The sequence below is a fragment of the Palaemon carinicauda genome, chromosome 38 (genome assembly GCF_036898095.1).
Source record: "Palaemon carinicauda isolate YSFRI2023 chromosome 38, ASM3689809v2, whole genome shotgun sequence".
Taxonomy (NCBI): Eukaryota; Metazoa; Arthropoda; class Malacostraca; order Decapoda; family Palaemonidae; genus Palaemon; species Palaemon carinicauda.
This window is the reverse complement of record NC_090762.1, coordinates 29038111-29046494: the sequence shown is the minus strand read 5'-3', so window position 1 is coordinate 29046494 and position 8384 is coordinate 29038111.

Here is an 8384-nt window from a genome sequence, read left to right as displayed (position 1 = left end):
ATAAAGGATCTTGTCGTTCCTAACTTTCCTCCCTGCTTTAAAATTGTAATTTACTAGTGTCAGTCATTTTTATATATTTTTTACTTTAAAAACTTAATTTTCAAATTCATCGGTCACCAACACCAGTTGCAAGTTGTCTGAGTTCCTTATAAATTGTCTCTCGCTAAATGATAGTCGATTTTTCTCTATCCCAGATAGTTGATACACTTCCACCATTACAAGAAATCTTATTCACTCTCTCCAAGCCTAATTGAGATGCACTATCGCTTGTACCAATCGCCCAAGATCTCTTGCAAGATCCTTTCAGCATATTATTGGACGTCTTTTTCCGGACGACTTAACCATAGCCGTAGATGCCTGAGTTCACCTCGGTGCAGATTTTGAAATTTCCAATCGCGCTGTTTTATTCACTGTATTTTTGATAAACAGTGGGTTTTTATATGTATATTTTTCATAATCTTTGATGTCGAGTTTAGAACGATGCAGTGTATAGAGGAAAGAATAATGGTCATCGAATTAAGAGCTTTCTTGTTCTGTACTAAGTAATATCTAACAAAGATACTTGAATTATACGATTTTTTTACAACAAACGATCAGTATGGCAAGTTTATTGTATTTCCTTTTTCGATGACATTACCAAGATGATTCTCTTTATTTTTTCTTTGTTATAGCATTTTTACTAACTACATAAGACACTGAATCATTATTTTTGTTATTGAAATACATATAATTTCCTGCATTATTTTAAGTATCCTTCATAACAATTTACGATAAACAGTTTTATTTTAGGTTACATTAAATGTCTTTTAATTTGGAACAAATGAGGAAAACGTTTTTAACACGCCAATTTAGTCCGAGGGTTAAATCAGAATGAGTGCTTAGTTATTTTTTCTTTTTTTTCCTCGTAATTTTAACCAAGGATATATAGGACACCATTTTCACTTGTCAGCACAACCTGGTAGGTAATATTTACCCGAGCCTTTGTAAGTGATGAGTTGGCCAAAAAAGCTGATTTCATGGCTTTGCATTGGTCAGCTAGGAACACTTTTTATGGAGTTCTATGGTGGATCAAATGGTTGGTTTAGATACATTTCAGATGGTATGGGCATAACTAAGAAAACAATTATATTTTGTTTATTATTGTGAAAATTATTTTTTCTACCACTTTATTTCAGATTTATTTACATTTTCAGCTGAAATTGTAGATTCTGATTGTGGTTACAGTCAATGCACCCACATGCATTTGAGCTTGGCAGAGCAATTTGGGGCCTATGGCATTTTGTTAAAAAGCTCTGGGCAGTTAACAGAATGGAGCAGAGCATTCTTTCGACATGAGCACCTGCCACCCACACAGTGAGATTTTCTGCAGCTATAGCAGATGAGTTGTAACAATGCTCTTGGAGCAGGTTGTTGAGTCTTCCAATGTGTCGAGATGTTACTGTTTATCAATTTTCAGCCATGACCATGTGGATTGGGTCTCTGGGTATCTGCATTCAGAGACTAATGGTTACTTGCACATATAAGCAACATGGTACCTCAGGGCATTATTGCTCCAGAACTCTTGCACCTGATTGTGTCTTTCTTCTCATGTATACATATACAGGAAGCAGACAGATTGTGTTCATTTTCATTGTAGCCCCTCATCATTGTCCTCAAATGAGTTGTCAACTATTTTCATAGCATTGCACAGGTGTGGATCAGACTCCACTAGCTGTAAAGCTTGTTTCTTGCCTTTCCCTATGAGTGAACTTGCGTTATCACATCTTGTCAGTAGATGTATTCCTGGTAATTCTTTGCACACATCCTCTCCAAATGAATGTCCAAATGCTCTGATGTTAGTGTAATTCTGTTGCTGTTTTGTCCCATGTGCATAATAAAAATGTTTCAATGTATTTGGCTTCTGAAAGCAAAGACTAGCACAGCAACATTCGTGCCCAAAAACTTGATTACAGTGCGTTCATGTTCATCTGTTGCAGAATGGTTGACATTAAACAGGATTTGTGTGTCTGCTTTCTATTGCAGAATACACAGTTCATGCACTCTGCTACATATGATGCCATCACACCCTACAGCCAGCAGACTGGAATGGGATTTTGCATGATTTTTTGTGCTTGAATTGGTCACAATTATATAGTAGTGTAGATCCTGTTTTCCCTTTGAATGAGAATCTAGTCAACATAATTGATAGGCGTATCCCTTCTCGTGTGCTGAGGTACCGAGTGAAGGACAAACCGTGGTTCAATGATGATTGCAGACGTGCTTATTTGGAGAAGCATGAGGCCTATCATCTTTGGAAGGGTAACAGATCAGATTTGACCTGGAACAACTATACTCAGCTTCAAGCTTTTGCTCAGAGAGTTTATGCCTCAACTGAAAAGGAGTACCCTTTCTGGTACAACTCAGGAACATAAATGGTGGTCTACCCTTAAATCTGCACTCTTTGGTGTAGATGCAACAGTTCCTCCTTTACTTAAACCAGATGGCTTAGTCACTCACTGTCCAAAGGAAAAGACAACCCTTTTGGCTGATGTTTTTGACAGTAAACAGAGTAATGAAAAACTTGAACTTCCTCATTCATGTTTTCCTGAGGCTAAACTAACTAGTTTAACTTTTTGATCTCGTGAGATTAAAGCTCTGTTGATGGACCTTGATGCTTATGGAGGTGTAGACCCAAATGGTATTTTTCCTTTGTTTTTTATAAAGACTGAATATTTCTTAGCTCCAAAGTTATCTGTTATTTTGCGCAAGTTAGCAAGAAGAGGAGCTTTCAGCACTTGTTGGAGAATTGGTAATGTTACTCCTCTATGTAAATGTGTTTGTGGTAGCTCAAGTCCCACTGATTACCGCCCAATTTCCTTAACTCCCATATTATCTAAAGTTTTGAACGTCTTCTGGCAAATCGTCTTAATAGGTTTGCTGAAGGTAATCATCTATCCCCTAGTTTGCAATTTGGTTTTCGTAAAGGCCTTGGAGCATGTGATTTCCTTCTTACAATCTCCAATGCTGTACAGAAATCCCTTGATTGTGGTCAGGAAGTTCGTATGATTGACCTTGATTTTAGTGCTGCATTTGACCGTGTTAATCATGAGGCCCTTGTTTTCAAACTGAAACAGTTGGGAGTGGGTGGGTCGTTTCTTAGCATTATTATTGATTTTTTAAGTAATAGATCTCAAAGAGTTGTTGTTGATGGGCACCATAGCGAATATAGAAATGTGATATCCGGCGTTCCACAGGGTAGTGTTCTTGGCCCATTACTTTCATACTACATACACATGACATGTCGTTTGGCCTAGAAAACAAGCTTGTTGCATATGCAGATGATGCTACTCTCTTTGCATCAATTCCATCCCCTGAATGTAGATCTGGGGTTGGTGAATCCCTTAATAGAGATTTAGCTAAAATTAGTGCATGGTGCAAATTATGGGGTATGAAGCTGAATCCTAACAAAACTCAAAGTATAATTGTAAGTAGGTAAGGACGGTGGCTCCTCAACGTCCGGATCTCAGTATTGATAATGTTTCTTTAAATTTGTATGACTCTTTCAAAATTTTTGGTGTGATTCTCGACAGCAAATTTACTTTTGAGAAACACATTAGGTCTGTGTCTTCTTCAATTGCACAAAAAATTGACTTATTGAGAAAATCTTACTAGATTTTTGGTGATCAATCTATTCTGAAGAAGTGTTTTAGTTCTTTCATTCTACTTTGTTTTGAGTATTGTTCTCCTGCCTGGTGTTCAGCTGCTGATTCTCATCTTAATTTGTTGGACAGAAACTTACGGTCTATTAAATTTCTTATTCCTGATCTAGATATTAATCTTTGGCACCGTCATTCAATTAGTTCATTATGCATGTTGCATAAGATTTTTCATAACTCTGACCATCCTTTACATTCAGATCTCTCTGGACAATTCTATACTGTTCGTAATACTAGGCAGGCAGTTAATTATAATTGCCAGGCCTCCTCCATCATGAGGCTCAATGCTACACAGTATTCTAGAAGTTTTATTCCAGCTGTTACCAAGCTGTGGAATGATCTTCCTAATCGGGTAGTTGAATCAGTAGAACTTCAAAAGTTCAAAGTTGGAGTAAATATTTTTATGCTGACCAGGCTGACATGAGTCTTTTTATAGTGTATATATGACATCTCTGTTTTTGACGTTGTTAATAGTTTATATAGGACATCTCTGTTTAGAATGATTTATTTTTAATTTATTCTCATCATTTGTTTATTTCCTTATTTCCTTTCCTCACTGGGCTATTTTTCCCTATTGGAGCCCTTGGGCTTATAGTATCCTGCTTTTCTAACTAGGGTTGTAGCTTGGCTAGTAATAATAATAATAATAATAATAATAATAATAATAATAATAATAATAATAATTAGACGCTCTGCACCATGGGCATTGTAGTGTGTATCAAAATCTTTAAACATTTGCATGTAATTTGATTGCTGCCACTCGTTCACCAGGAAGCTTGCCAAGTTTTTCTTGTTCCTACCATTACTTAGATATTTCCTTCAGTGGAAGGGCCACTTCTGATTATCTGCCTGAATGGTGCCTGCTGAACCATGCTTTGCTCTCTCAATACTTTTGATGGAGTTTTAAGGATATTGGTCCATAATCAGGTCAGTTCTGGTCCATTCTTGAGATGAGAGCAATTTCATGAGCTGGAAGATAATGCCGGCCAGTTCACTGAATGTCGTTTGGGCAGCTTCCAGGAAATGTAGCATGGCAATTCAATCAAAGATTCAAACAGCAGATGATGAAACATCTTCAACTGGTTCAGCCTTCTCATCCAAGATGTACTGCGACTTTGTATTAACATTCTTTGTAGGGACATAATCAAGAGTGGCAAAAGACCACAGCAAAAGTCCAAGTGGATACTTTAGGACCTCTTGCATATTCATTTGTTGAAGATGAGCTATCACAACCTTCTTTGCTAATAACCGTCTGTCAGCCTTGATGATTATGCTGGCTGCTGCTGACTTGGTTATTTTTAACTTGACCAGATTATCATATGTCTTTAAGTGGGATTTTGACAGTGGAGCAAAAATATTGACTACAGGACTACAGGGTTCTGGTTCTGTCATGAGCCATAGTTGGACTGCTCCCTGGTTGAGGCTAATGCCAACAAATCTCTCTAAGTCTTGGAGTCCCTTTTGAGTGTTTGTTCAATCATATGGTCCACAGGTACTGGAGTAAATGCACGTCGGGGCTGCATTGGACTGAAAAGGGGCCATTGGCACTGGTGTGGATCTGTGGTAGCAATTCCATCTCACACCAGTGGACTGACAGGTACCAAGCATAATTGGCCCTGTTGTGGGCAAAGACCCATGGCAGTATCTCAAATGGAGCTCAGGTGCAGACCCCCTCTCGTATTGCTTATATGAATCTCAGCAACAAATAGACCACATCTATATATGAGTCCCAGTAGACTGTCAGCTTCCCTCTATTAGTTTAATAGACTGCATCAAAGAGTTCTAGTAGTCTTTTTACTCCATCTGACATTGGCAAGACAGTGAATATTTCTGCATGTGGGTCTCTGCAGGCTCTATCCAGCACATTTCAGATAACTTCCTATTCATTCTCATTCATCTGTTCTTAAAAGGATTTCCAGCAGAGCCATTGCATTTATTCCATCATGATCTTGTGTGCTTGGAAAGTCCTGTTATACGGATACTCAAATACCCAAAGACTGTAATGCAGCCTGCTTTAATAAAGATGGCTTACAACCCAGCATCACCATATGTCTTGCCAGTAATGGCTAGGAAGGTCATGGACGTGTGAAATGTGCCTATCCTAACTCAATATTTGGGATTTTTGTTGTTGAACTTTGAGATATATTGTTAAATCCAAAACAATGAGGATTTCTTCATGACCTAGCTTTCTCCCCATATGGATGGATTGCTTCATGAGGATGTACGCTGTGGAGAGCTTAGTGGGAGAGGCCTCTACAAATGAGCAGTATCCAATGAAACAGAACTGGAATGTTGTTTCTAAGAGCTGAACTGAATTCAAACGAACATGGAACTAACTGCAGTCTTACAGGTGTATCATCATTATCATGCATTCTTCTCAGCATGCACCAGACTGTGTCCTGCCTAACCTCATTTTGCCTTCTTTGGAAATTTTGGAAATAGCAGCTCATGTCTTGTGATAATCATGTTTCTAGGACTGCATCACTTTCCAGAATTATGTGGCACTATATTGCAGGAGTTAATGATCCCTTTCACTTTCTTCTAGTTGACATGATACCTTGCAAAGATATAATAAAACCAACAGTAGGAGGAGGAAGCTGGTTTTTCTGAATGATAATCCCATTGGTACAATGTGTATTACCATGCCCACTGAGTGTCTCTTCATTTACTGTATATCATTGTTATCCAAATGCAGGAAAAATGCTGCATTTGGAAGTATGTTGGGAAGGGTGTATATCAAGTTTTTCTCAACTAGCTTCATATTTCTGTCATTAATATCTCCACTTTCCGGATAAGACTGGCAGTGAGTGTCCGTAGTGGTTAAGTATTTCCACCAGTTGTAATCATCTTGTAAGAGGTAACATAACATGCTTGGGTGCGTTCACTCTTCCACCTGAAACACAGTGCAGTAGATCCTGAGCAGGTGAAATTGCATGCCAATGATTTCTTCTGAATGCTTTAACCTTTCCGCAGGAATAGTCAGTTCATTATAATCTCTTCACCACTTGTCCATTGGATAAATTTTCTGTAAAGACAATCTCACTCTCAGTTCTCTTTTGTGGCTGCCAGAATGTCAGTCCACTGCCGAAGTGCTTCTGGGGTTGTACTTTAAGTTTCTCAGTGTGGTAATTCAGTGTATCAATGACAAAATCTGCCAGCAGGTGAATGTATAAGTTCCTTAGCTCTGCTATCTTTGTGACATCCAGACCATTAATGATTTTCTCGTGTGCAACACTCACTACTTAAATGAAATCTAATTCATACCAGTCCTAGGCCTCGGTGTCCTTCTCTTTAGGAGTCAAGGCAGCACAGGTGTAGCTAATGTGGCATCTTTTTATAATTCACCTCATTGGCAATCAGGTCTCTAACTCTTATTTGCAGTAGAATGTATTGGTTATCTTTCTGCTCTGCAGCTATTAGGAGGAGTAGAGCTTTTGGTTGACTGCTCGTTCATAGATTGCATAAAATTTTCACGTTTTCCTCAACCCAGCATTGTGCATGTTAGCAGATACATGTATCTAACTTTTTGGATAGTGTCACGGAATGAATTAGTCTCATACTGTTAACAACTGTTTCAATACTCATAGACAGGCATTGAGATGGATAATAAGGAGTGTGTTCACTCTTCCACCTGAAACACAGTGCAGTAGATCCTGAGCAAGTGAAATTGCATGCCAATGACTTTTTCTGACAGCTTTAACCTTTCTGCAGGAATAGTCAGTTCATTACAATCTCTTCATAGTACCCATGTCAAGAGATTATATAAAATGTCAGGGATATTAACATAGTTTTCTATCAGGTCTTCAGTTGTCGCTGGCCATGAGATTTTATTCCGGACTGCCATTAACTCTGCTCTGATAATTTGGGCACACCTATTCAGTTGATTTGCCTTGTGGTCACCCAATCCAAATAGAGGTGTTGCCTGAAAGTCATTCATGACAAGGGCTAAAAGTGCTACTTCCACAGTTCACTACTTGTCCATTGGATAAATTTTCAGAAAATTACAATCTCACTCTCAGTTCTCTTTTGTGGCTGCCAGAATGTCAGTCCGCTGCCGAAGTGCTTCTGGGGTCGTACTTCAAGTTTCTCAGTGTGGTAATTCAGTGTATCAATGCCAAAATCTGCCAGCAGGTGAATGTATAAGTTCCTTGGCTCTGCTATCTTTGTGACATCCAGACCATTAATGATTTTCTCGTGTGCAACACACTAGTTAAATGAAATCCAATTCATACCAGTCCTAGGCCTCGGTGTCCTTCTCTTTAGGAGTCGTGGCAGCACAGGTGTAGCTAATGTGGCATCTTTTTATAATTCACCTCATTGGCAATCAGGTCTCTTCCTCTTATTTGCAGTAGAATGTATTGGTTATCTTTCTGCTCTGCAGCTCTTAAATGTTTAAGGGTTACTCATGAATGGCTGAGGCAAGGGACAGTGATATTACCTTAGCAATTAGGACAATGCCCTAGAGGCTGACCATATATTATATGATCAGCGCCCAAACCTCCTCTCCACCTAAGCTAGAACCAGGGAGGGCCAGGCAGTGGCTGCTGATGACTCAACATATAGACCTATAAGCTCCCCCAAAGCCCCCAAACTTAGCTCACAAGGATGATAAGGTTGCAGACACTAATGGCACTAACGGGTCTGAGCGGGACTTGAACCCCAGTCTGGCAAACACCAGACAGAGACGTT